This window comes from Coffea arabica, chromosome 4c, assembly GCF_036785885.1.
Source record: "Coffea arabica cultivar ET-39 chromosome 4c, Coffea Arabica ET-39 HiFi, whole genome shotgun sequence".
NCBI classification, from domain to species: domain Eukaryota; kingdom Viridiplantae; phylum Streptophyta; class Magnoliopsida; order Gentianales; family Rubiaceae; genus Coffea; species Coffea arabica.
Genome location: NC_092316.1, coordinates 27,244,122 through 27,258,462, shown reverse-complemented (window position 1 = coordinate 27,258,462; position 14,341 = coordinate 27,244,122).

Genomic DNA, 14,341 nt, shown 5'->3' with positions numbered 1-14,341 from the left:
TAAGCTAAGGCCAATTCGGCCTCTAACTAGGAGCTAAAAATTCGGGCAGAATGTTTCTTCACAAAACCTAGTTTTCTGAAATTTCTTCCAAAACAGAAATTGATTGCAATTGACCACTTTTTCCACCTCATAGAGTCCTTAAACATCATTTTCAATCATCATATATAGCCACACAATTATGTTCATATTAAAACAGAAAAATCCCCAAAAATTATAAAACTTCATCAAGTCAACCACAACTCAAGATATAATCCATCAAACCATCTCTTTAGCCATCACAAGTCACTAATTTAGCATAATCAAGAACAAAGAAAGAATTGCTAGACATGAACCTTGAAATGTCAAGAAAATTGATGGCTTAGTCCTTTGCCTTCTCTATTCACTCCACCACTACCTTCAATCTTCCTAAACAAGTGACTTTTGTGGAGGAATTTGAAAGTTTAACGGTTGATTCACAAGATTGAGCAAGAAATGGAGTTGGACTTGAAGGCTTTCTTCTTGTATTTTTGCACCAAGAGGTTCGGTCAAGCTTGCAGAAATTTAGGTGCTTTTTGGGTCAAAATTGAGTATTAGTAAAGGTAAGAAATAATGGTCAAATTCAAGGTTGAATAGGAAGGTGACACTTGTCACCCTTTTTAATGCAACTCTATCCTTTTGTCTCTCCAATACAAATATCTTAACACTTTGTAAAATAATATCACTTAATACAAAATTCCAACAAGTTGTCAAAAATATAATGCATTTACCGCACTTGCGGGTCCCACGTTCAAAATACGCTCTTAATTTCTCAAAAACTAACCAATACTAGAAAAATCATTTTAAAACTATCTTTGCTCATAAACTTTATCTGGGAAATTTTTCTAATCAAGAAAATGTAGAAAAGGCGGGCGATTAAAAAAAATAAACCCTAGAAGATTAGAAAATTTCCGGGTTCTCAAACTCATTTTTTTTTCGGGGCGTCACAAACTCCCCTCCTTAAAAGAATCTCATCCCCGACATTCCATCTTGTACCAATCAAGTCGAGATATCCCGCAAGAATCACTAATATTGCAAACCAAACCCACAGTCCGGCATCCTAAACTTCAAGCCTAGGATACACTACAGAGATCTGAAGCCTAAACTCTGATACCAACTGTGACAGCCCCACCTCCCCCTAGGGCGTACCCCAGGGTTCGGCGGACCGCCTGCCCAGCTCTCGCCGGGACTCAGTCGTTCACTACATTCCTCAAACAGATTACAATATAAATCTCAAATATTACATCAAATGTTCCAACATTTACATATCAAAAGCGAAGCGTCCACGCTTCCACTACGCCACTCTGATCCATGATCCCAATTCTTATACAAGAGGAATTCCACAACAATAAAATCACAACAAGCCTTCCTTCGCCTTGAGCCCTGTGGACGGGAATAAAATATTTTTGGGGTGAGCTAGAAGCTCAGCGAATAACCAGTAAAATCAGTAATCAAATATATTTCACAATATTGCATTTCGATCCTTTCGATGATGTCATGATTCAAAGAACAAATGTCCGTTAATTGCTCTCGTGAGCCAGTGAAATCATAGTACTTGAACACCCAACGCTCAAATAGATCATTTAACATTAACATTGAGAGGGAGCCCCTTTTTGAGCTCCAGATAAACATGAACATGAACCACAAACAAGGTGGAGACATTGGTGTCCAGCACTAGATTTTCCCAGAACTCATTGAAGCCAAATCATGTCATGAATCCACATGCAAGCACGCATGATATGCAATCGAATAAATAATGCAAGAAGCATTTCACAAGTACTTTGGAAATAGTTTAGGGTCACTCACCTCCATGGCTCAGAATCATCCATCATATAACATTGCCTTGCTCAAATCCAAGTCTTAGATCACAAACTCAATGCAAACAAGTCCCTTCAAAGTTCGGACAGCACTTCCCCTGAATTTGCTAACTTTTCCAGCCATCATGGCTTCATTATTTCCTCAGCCAGTCCCAAAGGTACACACACAACAACAAGTTCATCCAATAGTCATTCAGCAAGCTCCAAGTAGTACTAGTACAAGTCAAGCTAGGGAAAAGTCCGGAAATGAAAGTTAAGCTCAAAACCAGAAAAATAGCTTTTGACATCCTTTTGCGGTAATGGCACCAAAGGCACTACGATTGTCGGATGAAGGTGTAAGATACACCGTTTCGAAACAAAGAGATAGGGCTACAATATTACAGAAGGTCACTCAACCCAGTTTCAAGTCTAACAAGGTCAAAAATGCAAGATACTACACCAGAATCACAAAAACCGATTCACCAAAACGCATTCTAGCGGAAACATCATAACTCAGGCTCTACAAGTCCAAATCCAGAAATTCTAAAACCAACTGAAAGCTAAGAAACAGGGATAAATTTCATCAGAAGGCCTCAACAACCAATTCGGAAGCAATACCAGCCAAAACAACCAATTACAGGCGCAATTCTTACATTCGGGTAAAACCAGAACAGCAATAGTAATTTCGACTTTTCTCATTCTACATGAGACGCCCCACATCTCCCTAAGGCGGACCAAAGGGTATCCGCGGACGCCTGCCCAGCTCTCGCCAGGACTCAAGCAATTCCATTCAATTTAAAACCGAATTAAGCACTTCGATGAGAGCAACATGAATACAATAATGCGGAAGCGTTCAAGCTTAATAAGTCACTTAATGTATAACCAGTACATCGGGTAATCATGAAACGACTTCAATTCAAAGTACACATCAGGGCCCAAACATTTCAAGTTTACAATTTCCAAAAGTACAACCCAAACCAGGGCCTAGTCAAAATATATAACAGGAGTCTTAACAAAATTACAACGGATGGTTTCTCCATATTTCTCCAAGAGTCGGTCCTGTTAAGGAAAACAAAACTATAGGGTGAGCTAAACGCTCGTGAGGCCAAGAACACACATGCAAGCACGTAATCAAATAACAATCCCAACTTTAATAAATAAAGCCATGTCTTTTCAATAATCAATCTATCAAACAGGAAAAGTAATCAGAAACAATTCAAGGATATAGTAGCTCTCAGGAGCTAAGTCCCACTCGATCTGTCGATGTCATTCGTATACTTTCCCGCATTGACCCTCCTGTCAACCGGGTCGGTATTTTCATTTCCGTAGATCACCACTTTCTTCCCTCCGTCCACCGTACACCCCAAGGGCCCACAAGTCTATTCTTAGGGCGATACTCGACGAGTATGCCAAGCAAGACCTCTTATTAGGTCGAGCTTATAATCTCATGGCTCGCCCAAGTTCCCGACCAGGCCCATTGCCGGCTCGAGTCTAAGGACGGCCTATGAGTTTGGGCGTCCCCCATTCATTTGGTAGTCGAGGAGATTCACTCCAACGACACAATCATTCATGACATGACATTGCATTTCATTCATTCATTCAATACATTTCATTCATTCATTCATTCATTTGAAATTAGAACGAGTGCGATAAAGTACGCACCCGCCCTTATTTTTAAAACTCCCAACAAGTATCACAATAGCAAGTATCAAATTCATACACTTGACACTCACCGAGCAATTCAATAAGAATTATTTTCTGGGAGTTCAAGTGTCCGCGGTGAGATCCTCTTGAAGGTCTCCTTACGCGCCTGACAATTAAATGGCGAAATCATACAATTAACCCACTTATCAGGAAGATTGTACACTAGTACAATCTAAGAATTATTTTGCAAAAAGGAACCTCAATTACACGTAAATCGAGGTTCAACTTGCCTTTTATCATGTACAATATTATTTGAGTTTTGATCATGAAATTCGTAAACAAAACGTTTAAGAACATCAAAAGAATAAAGAGTTTTTGAAAAACTCTATTTCTTTGAAGTTGGAAAATTTTTCAGTTTTACGATAAATCTTTGAAAAATCGTAACTCGCTCGATATAAGTCGAGAATTGGAAAACTTTATACCGTTGGAAACCTCTTAGAGAGTACTATAAGTTCCTAGAAGACACTTTTCCATGAATCGAAATGGAAAGTGGTCAAAAATGAGCTTGAAGATGCAGGGTTGGTTCACAAGGCAGAATGAAGTTGGTTTTTGGCCAACTTTGAAAATTCAGCACGATTCGCACGTTGCAAACCGGCCTCTGAAATTTTCAGCTCAATTAGTGTTGCAAGTGAAGTGTATGACAAAACAAGCGGATCAAGAATCGGAGTCTCGAGCACCGAGATACGGTAGCCCGAATTTGAGCAAATTCAAGACTGGATGAGAATTTTCCAGATTTGAACCTCTAACTTTAGTAACTCAATTGGTATCGAAACGAACTTGAATCGGCACCAAAATTGGCAGTATTTCAATACTATATGGAAAGTATCTCTCTATCGAATTTCGGGGAAAAATACCTTCGGCAAGGTAGTTAATGAGCCAACCGAAGTTCAAGAAAAATCCTAAGGCAATCTGCCTTGGACCTTCATTTTCCAAATTTCCAACCGTTTAACCAAGAAAGTTATCCAACCATGGTTCATTTGTGAAATAAGGGTCTAAGATATACCCATGAAACCTTTGGTAAGTGTTTAATATCAAAAACATCAACTAACAAGTTCACTCCAAGATTTTGTTCCAAACCAGTCCAAACATTAGGGTTTTCCAAAACAGAGCAGTCCCCTTGTTTCAGTCACAACTCAGTCATTATAGCTCGAAATCAAGCATGGCTTACGCCGTTGGAAAATACATTCATAGAGTTAAAATATCATAGAAGAAATCGTTTCCAAATTCGGCACCCATCTGGTTCAAATTCGGGCATCAAATTGCAGCCTGCACACTTCATTCCAGATGAACAGAGTGACAGGACAGCGAACTTAAAACATTTGGTTCGGCCTGCTAACAAAGACTCAGAACGTACATTATATACCAAATTAAAGCTAAGAATGTCTAGTTTCAAACGCCACCAACGGCACATGATTTCGACATCCGAGGACAGAGTTATAGCCAAAATACTACTGCTGGTCAGAGCATACGCGAATCAGTTTTCCAGATTTGCTGGTTTCTAAAAAAAATTCATTTGCCCATTCAAACCTCATTATTTTTCAATGAAATTTTTCACACATCTAATACATCCTACAAACATCCAATTCAAGCAATTAAACCATTAAAAATTGGCCTGGAAATGGCCGAACATGGCAGGGGCAAAATCGGAAAGTTTAGCCTCTTACACCCAATGAAGTTTCCACTAATTACCCATCACTAATGCATCATTATAATCACTAAACCAACAATATAATCACCATTAATCATCACATCAGCAACAACAACCCAAGTGTGGGAATTCCAAGAGCCCACAATCACATTTTTACACCATAATCAAGTAACTAAGTGCATGCATGAACTTAATCTTGTCATATAATCTCCAAAAGATAAGAATCCAAGGGTTGATCATTACCTACTCCTTTGGTTTGCAAGGTCAGAATTTTCGGCCCTCTAGAAGCTCCAAAGAAACCGTGAGAGCTCCCTTCCTCCTTAGCTAGATGTAGTCTCCAAGTGGTTTGCTAAGAGATCTCCAAGTTTGGTGTGATTTGGGTGGATTTTGGTGCATGGATTGAAGATGAAAAATGAAGACAATGGAGAGCTCTTCTCCTTCTTGTTGTTCGGCCAAGTGAGGTGAAGAGAGAGAGAGTGCTGATGCAATTGGCTTCCAAAGGAAGATTCTTTGTGTGGTGCAAAATGCACCTCAAAGTCAACTTGAAATAGTGCAATTTAGGGTGCGTTTGGACTCGATTTTTCTCGCGCGTTTGGTTCACTAGTGCACTAAACCTCCAATGCATATATATTCTTGTAATTATTATTCACTCTTAATTGTCCCGAAATAAGGGTCTAAAGTCCTTCAATTGAAGTCGCGCGTGTGAAAACGCGTACCGTCAAATTTAACGCTATAACGCGAAACTTTCGGAAAATTCTTATAACGATTGCACTAATAACTATCACTTGAATATTTATTCATAAGATTACCCATTTTAGGACCATAGTACAAGTCTCCAATATTCCAAGCTTATTGTGCTACTACGCGGATAAAAACTCCAAGTACTATTCACTATTTTTACTAAACGCGCTCTAGGAAATTAATTTCGAAACGAATCATTTTAAAAATATAACGAAGTTATATTATCATGCGTTTAGGTCTCATAAGACTAGAAAATATTCCTTGGAAATAAAATCCAATTAAATAATTTATTAAGCCATAAATTAGGCATAAAATAATAGTTTTTGCGAGTCCTCACATCCTCTCCCCCTTAAGAAAATTTCGTCCTCGAAATTTACCTTGGTTTATGAACAAGTCTGGATACTTCTCTCTGATTGTCTCTTCAACTTCCCATGTTGCTTCCTCTACTCCATGGTTCTTCCATAAAACTTTCACTAGTGGTATCTGCTTGTTCCTCAATTCCTTCACCTTTCGATCCAGAAGTTTTACCGGTCTCTCCTCATAGGTTAGGGTTTCATCGATCTCAATATTCTCCGGTTGTAAAACATGAGAGGGGTCTGGATGATACTTCTTAAGCATGGACACATGAAACACGTTATGGATACGAGATAAACTCGGTGGTAATTCCAGCTTATAGGCTACATTCCCAACTCGCTGAATAATCTTATAAGGCCCTACAAACCTTGGTTGTAATTTCTTCCCTTTTCCGGACATCAAACTTGCTTTTAAAGGCGTAATCTTGAGAAATACCATATCTCCAACAGTGAACTCCAAATCCTTCCTCCGATTGTCGGCATAACTCTTTTGTCTACTCTGAGCGGTTTGAATTCTTTGCCGTACCAATTTCACCTTTTCATTGGCCTCCTCAATCCAAGATACAGTAGTCGTGTCTAAGATTTTCCGTTCACCTACTTCATCCCAACAAATGGGGGATCTACACTTCCGACCATAAAGTGCCTCATACGGAGCCATTTGAATAGAAGAGTGGAAACTATTGTTATAGGCAAATTCCACTAAAGTCAAGAACTTACTCCAATTCTCTCCAAAGTCCAGTACACAAGTCCTCAACATGTCCTCAAGAGTTTGAATCGTTCTTTCAGATTGTCCATCAGTCTGGGGATGATAGGTGGTACTAAAGTTCAACTTAGTCCCCAACACTTCTTGCATCTTTTGCCAAAACCTCGAAACAAATCTTGGATCTCTATCCGACACAATACTCACAGGTATACCATGTAGTCTGATGATCTCATCCAAGTATAATCTGGCCAACTTCTCCAATGGATATTTCATATTAATCGGCAGAAAATGAGCCGATTTAGTCAATCTATCCACTATCACCCAAATGGCATCATGGCCTCTCTGTGTCCTTGGTAAACCTGATACAAAGTCCATGGTAACATTTTTCCATTTCCACTCAGGTATTTCTAGAGGTTGCAAAAGCCCAGATGGTTTCTGATGTTCGGCTTTAACCTGTTGACAAACCAAGCATGTCTGAACAAATTGGGCAATTTCCTTCTTCATATTTTTCCACCAATAAAGACCTTTCAAGTCTTGGTACATTTTATTCCCTCCTGGATGTACTGTAAACTTTGATCGGTGGGCTTCTTCCAAAATTTCTTTTCTAAGCCCTTCGTCCTTTGGCATAACCACCCGATTTCGAAATCTTAATATTCCATCCGATCCCAAAGTGAAATCGGTCTGGTCTCCCATTTTGACTTTCTCCACCAACTTTTGCATTTCAGGGTCCTTTTCCTGAGATTCCTTAATACGTTCCAATAAAGTGGAGGTTATCACAATGTTCCCCAAAATCACTTTCCTTGGTTCTAATCGGGGATTCCAATAGCTAACTTCTTCCAACAATCGAAATTCCTTAACCATCAATCCAGCCATTTGTACCTGACGGCTCAAAGCATCGGCCACTACATTGGCCTTCCCAGGATGGTACTTAATAATGCAGTCATAATCTTCTAGAAATTCCATCCATCTACGTTGCCTCAAATTCAGTTCCTTCTGAGAAAATAAGTACTTAAGGCTTTTGTGATCTGTAAAAACCTCAAATGTCACTCCGTATAGATAGTGTCTCCATTTCTTCAAAGCAAAGACCACAGCCGCTAACTCCAAATCATGGGTCGGATAATTTCCTTCATGCGGTTTTAACTTTCGGGAGGCATAAGCTATCACTTTATCATTTTGCATCAAAACACATCCCAAACCTTCCTTAGATGCATCGGTGTAAACCACAAAACTATCATGTCCATTTGGTACAGCTAGAACAGGCGCTCTAGTCAACCGTCTTTTCAACTCCTGAAAACTTCCTTCACACTTAGGACTCCAAATAAATTTTCCATTTTTCTTGGTCAACTCAGTCATAGGCCCAGCAATTTTCGAAAAATCCTGGATGAATCTCCGGTAATATCCTGCCAGTCCTATAAAACTCCGAACTTCCGTTGGGTTTTCCGGTCGTTTCCATTTCGAAACAGCTTCCACTTTAGCTGGATCCACTTTAATCCCATCCTTTGAAATTATGTGCCCTAGGAAGGTCACTTCCTTTAGCCAAAATTCACACTTGCTAAACTTAGCATATAACTGATGTTCCCTCAGGATTTGTAAAACAATTCTCAAATGTTTCTCGTGATCTTTCACATTCTTAGAATACACTAAAATGTCATCAATGAAAATCACCACAAATTGATCCAAGTAAGGCTTAAAAACCCTATGCATTAAATCCATGAAAGCGGCAGGTGCATTGGTTAACCCAAAAGGTGTGAGAACCCGTAATCTTTCCATTTTCTAGGTTTTATTATATTTCCAGGTTTTCTTATTTTCAATGGTTTGTTTTCTGCACTTTCTGTATCCGGAAAATTTTCTAGATAATTTTTATGAGTAAATATAAGTTTTAGATGATTTTTCTAGCATTGGTGAGTTTTTAGAAAATTAAGAATAAATAGTGGACGTGGGACCCACTAGTGCGAAAAGTTCGGAAAAATTCGGCCAATAAGGTTAAGTTTCGGATACTGTGAAAAATTTATCGGGTGTTAAGAGATAAGTAGTGGGTGTGAAGTGATTGATGTGAGAGAGAAAAGAAAGATAGGAATGCATTTAATGAGGTGACAAGTGTCACATTCTCATTGGTTGGACTTTAAGAATTACTATTCACTTTCTTGACTTTTTTGACCAAAGGATTAAATATCAAAAAAATGCACAAAAATTGCCATTTTCTTACCTCTTATGGCCGGCCCTCTCTCAAGCTCAAGAAGGAAGAATTTCATCAACTCTCAAGCTTCCATATGGTTCAATCCACCAAAATAAATTGCCTATACTAGATTCTACTCCATATTATCCTTCCATTAGGTGTTAGTAAGTTGATTAGTGAAGTTTGTTTGAAGGTCTAAGGTGGCCAACATCCCTCTCTCTCTTGATTTCTTGGTAAGTGATGCTTGAAACACCCTACTACATCTAATAATGCTTATTTTGTGCTTAATGGGGGCATGAGAGAAGGAATATATGATTTGTTTCTTGATTTGGCTTGTTTTGGTGAAGTTTTTATTTTATTGGGAATTTTTCTGGTTTAATATGATCTTGATGTTGGGGGCTTGTATGATGAATTGTAATGGTTGGAAATGGCTCTAGTGGATGTGAAATGTGGTTAAATGCAATCAATTTTGGATTTGGTGTGAAATTTGAAAAGTTAGGGTTCTTGAACCCCAATTCTGTCCGGTTTTAGATCACTGGGTTAGAGGCCGAATTAGACTTTGCTCAAAACATGAAAGTTGTAGGTATTGATGTGTTTGAGGTGCCTGTAAAATTTCAGGGCATTTAGATTAGTGTAGAGTGAGTTATGACGAAATTACTGTAGCTGTTCTGCTTTGGACAGAATGCGAAAACTGCGATAGTAATTGGCCATTTTGACTGGAATTGGTTTGGATTCTGGAGTTGGTGTCTTCTGATGAAATGTAGCTGAGTGTCTTAGCTAATATATGCCTTTGGAATTTCGGCATTTGGACTTGTATGGACTGAGATATACCGATTACAGTTTTTTGTGTTTTGTGAACCTGTTTTGGTAATTCTGGTATAGTATTTGGCATTTTCGAACTAGTTAAGCTAGGAACTGGATTGAGTGACCTTCTACATTGTTGTAGCCCTGTTTCATAGCTTTGAAACGGTGGGTCTTACACCCCCATCCGATAATCGTAGTGAAATTGACGCCATTACCGCATTAGGAGGTCAAAACTGTTTTTATTGTTGGAACAAATGAGTTACATTTCCTGATTTTCTGGTTTGCTTTAATGCTTATTTATGCATATGAAACCTTATTGGGGTTGTGATTAGCATGGCTTTATGAAACCCTATTGGTTGGCATGGTTTTAAGGCTTACTCTTATTCCGGTCATTTTCTAGCTAACTTTTGTACTTGTACTACTTTGAGCCTAGTGAACGGCTTTTGGGAATGAGATGACTTTTGTGTGAGGTGTTGGGACTGATTTGAGGAAATAATGAAGCCTTAATGGCTGGAAAAGTAAGAAATTTAGGGGAAGTGCTGCCCGATTTTCTAGGCCGTTTGGTTCTTTAAGTTGGATTTGCCTTTTGATGGAAATGAAGGGCTTTTGGGTTGTTTGCGCCTAGGTCTTGATGTTATCTTTTTGTTTTCAAGAAAATCATATTTTGCACCCTTGCATTAGTATGTCTCACTTGTGCATTCCGTTTATTCGATTTTAGATATGAAACCTTCAATTGGTTTATTTTGATTATTTTAGGGTTTCTTGGCGATTAAGGCCAATCTGAAGTGAAACTTTTGAAGTTGAATCGGTGAGTGTACCACTGCCTGCTACCCTTTATGTGAAATATCTGAATATCTGAATACTTGACTTATGACTATTGAAGCCAAGTACTGCTTTGATAAAGTGGAGGCGAGGGTGTACTTTATCACACTCGTTCTCTGGTCTGTTCATATTCCAATTCTGAACGTCTATCTGAATCTGTTATCTGTATCTGTATCTGAAACTGTACCGAATCTGTTATCTGTATCTGAAACGGTATCTGTTCTGACGTCGTTTGGAAGCTTGTGTCCAACGACCTTTCTGTGACCTATGAGCTCAAATCCTGTGGCTAAGTTATTCAAGTCGGGCCGGCAAGGGCCTGGACGATTAGATAACGAACCACGGTAGTCTGTTCGGGGATCTTTGGGTATTAAGACCCTTGGGTTCCGGTATACTCGAGTATTACCATTTCTGTTACTGATACGGTGAGCGGGCCCGGTAAAGGGGTGTTTGGTGGACGGAATCTGGAGTGAAGAGGGGTCTACGGACGCTTTGGTTCTATATACGTTGACGGAGGGTCAACCGGTCTGGATCAAGTACTGAGCTGGAAATTTGGCTCCTGAGAGCCACCCATATCCTTCTGATTTGAATTAGTGGTTCCGTTGCTTTATATCTGGCATGTGTATCTGATTTGTTAAACATGAAATGCCATGATTTTATTGCTATCTGTTTGGTACCTCATTGAGCGCAAGCTCACCCCTTTCTGTTCCCTTTTGTTTTCCTTACAGGAAAATAATCACTTTTGGGAGCTCATACGTGTTGGTTGCCAAATTGAGCCATGTATATGTCTATTTTGAATAACTCATCTCATGAAACCCTAATGTGTATTGGGTTCATCTTCTGAATGGCAAACCGAATATGTGTATACTATATGTATAGTTTTGACATGCCAAGTGTGGTTGTAAATGTTGAATTGCTATGTATTACTGTTTGGTGGGTTCTCGGTTTCCCCTATTCCAGGCACTATTCATCGTTTTCCTTTTGCTTATTATTTTGTTATTTTGGTTCTTGTGGCTTGTCCGAGCGCACTTTTGCATTTCCGAAACGTTTTAGAACGCGTGTAACCGCTCCGTAGTCCTGGCGAGAGCTGGGCAGGCAGTCCGCTAACCCCTTTGGTTTGCCTTAGGGGAAGGTGGGGCTGTTACAAAAGGCATCACTGCAAACTCGAAGTGCCCATACCTTGAGTTAAAAGCAGTCTTAGGTATATCCTTCTCCAAAATCCTCAATTGATAGTAACCTTGCCTTAGATCCAACTTTGAAAACACTACCGCCCCTTGCAGTTGGTCAAACAGTTCATCAATGTGGGGCAGTGGGTATTTATTCTTAATCGTAACATCATTTAAGCCTCGATAATCTATACATAACCTCAAACTCCCATCCTTCTTCTTTACAAACAAAACTGGGGCTCCCCACGGGGAATCACTCTCCCGTATAAAACCTCGTTCCAACAAATCCTGTAATTGTAATTTCAACTCCTTCAATTCAGCTGGGGCCATCCTGTATGGTGTCCTTGATATAGGTGCTGTTCCCGGAGCTAAATCAATTTTAAAAGCTATTTCCCGTTCCGGAGGTAGAGACTCCAATTCTTCAGGAAAAACATCAGAAAATTCTTTTACTACCGGTGTGTCCTCCAGATTCACCTTATCGTTAGGGGTATTAATAAGAAAAGCCAAATACCCTTGAGCTCCTTTACTTAACAACTTTCTAGCCCGAATTCCCGAAATAAGTGCAGACGAGGCTAACTTACCCCTCACATCCAATTTCAAGGTCGCTTCCCCTGGAATACACAATTCTACAATTTTCGTCCTACAATTCAGTTGGGCATTATAACGGGCTAACCAATCCATCCCTAGGATCACATCATATCCTTTAATCGCTAAACCTATCAAATTGGCCAGCAATTTTCTTTCCCTCACGCAAACTTCACTATTCTTATACACCATATTAGCAATTAGACTTTTGTCCCCAGTGGGTGTTTTAACCTCCAAGTCATATGGTAACTTAATTGGTTTCAAGTCTATTCCACTCATGAAATCAGGGTTTACAAAAGAGTGCGTTGCACCCGGATCAATTAAAACCCTAGCTAGGCGGTGAAAGATTGGAATTGTACCTTCGACCACTTCGGTCGCCTCTGGAACTTGTGGATAGTCCAATGCGTAGACCCTAGCCGGTACTTTCGGTCGACTCCCTCCGGCACTGGTCTGCTTAGAGGTTGATTTTTCAGGTCTCTGCAGGTTTCCCCCTGTCTTTGACGATTTCGGACAATTTGCAATCTGATGCTCAGTGCTCCCACACAGAAAGCATTTTCCCAGCTTTCTCCAGCAGTCATCCTCAGAGTGGTTGGGTTTACCACAATACCCACAAGTAACTTGAGGGGTCACAGTCGATCCAACAGATGGTGCTCCCCTAGCTTGAGTCGTCCCGCTACGACCTCCCCTAGATAGAGCTCCCCTAGAAGCTCCAGCAGTTCTCGTTCCTCCTTCTCCTCTTCCCTTTTTAGAAGGGTGTACGAACTTACTGGTCTGCCCAGTAGTGCGACTAGGGAAATTCCTTTTTCTATTGTGGAAATCCCTCACTTGAGATCTTGCATTCTCAACCCTTTGCGCTTTCTCTAAAGCCTCAGTAAAAGTAGAGATTTGGGTTGCAGCCAGGCCCTCCTGAAGTTCCACATTAAGTCCCTGTATGAACCTTCTAATCCTTCTCCGTTCATTGGCTACTAACTCAGGAGCGTATTTGGAAAGTTTAGTGAACTTCCCTTCATACTCTGCTACAGTAAGGGTTCCTTGTTTCAACTTAATAAATTCGTCCTCTCTTTTCTCTTGAATCAAGGGCGGAAGAAACTTTTCATTAAACTCCCTTGTGAAATTCTCCCAAGTCCAAGGGGTTCGAGCTCTTTCCCATTTTCCTTTTATCAAATCCCACCAAGCACGGGCTACTCCCTCAAATTGAAAAGCAGCAAAGTTCACTCGTCTATCCTCAGTATAGTCTAGAGCGGCGAATATGTTGGTCATCCTTTCTAACCAGTTCTCCGCTACTTCGGGGTCAGGTTCACCCATAAACTTAGGCGGGTTAAACTTTAGGAATCTTTCCAGGGCTCTATCCTCTCCCCTATCCTGGCCCCCAGGTTGGTTAAATGGTCCAGGACCCTGTCTCTCCGCTAGACGTTCTAGGATATCAGTCATCCTATTGATGGCAGTAGCCACTTGGTTACCCTCAACGTTTTCCTGTCCCTGGGTCGGTCCAGTTGCCGATCCCTGGTCATCCCCCTGAGGTTGGGCCTGTCTAGACGCTCGTCCACGGCCTCGACCACTCCTTAATCCTTCCATTAGTCTAAACGTGCCTAGTGCAAGAAATAAATTAATTTAAGCAGAAAACAAGAATTATATCGAATTTAGAACTAACCAAGAAGCATTGAAATTAACAATAATTTACATTCATAAGCATGTCAAGTTCGTACAATTGACAAGTTAGGGACAATTCACAAAATATAGCACACAGGTGCTCAGAAGTATACTTCTAGTCACAGAAGACTAAAGTAAGAACAAGTGCCCAAAAGTAGGCCACACAAGCATGCAAAATACA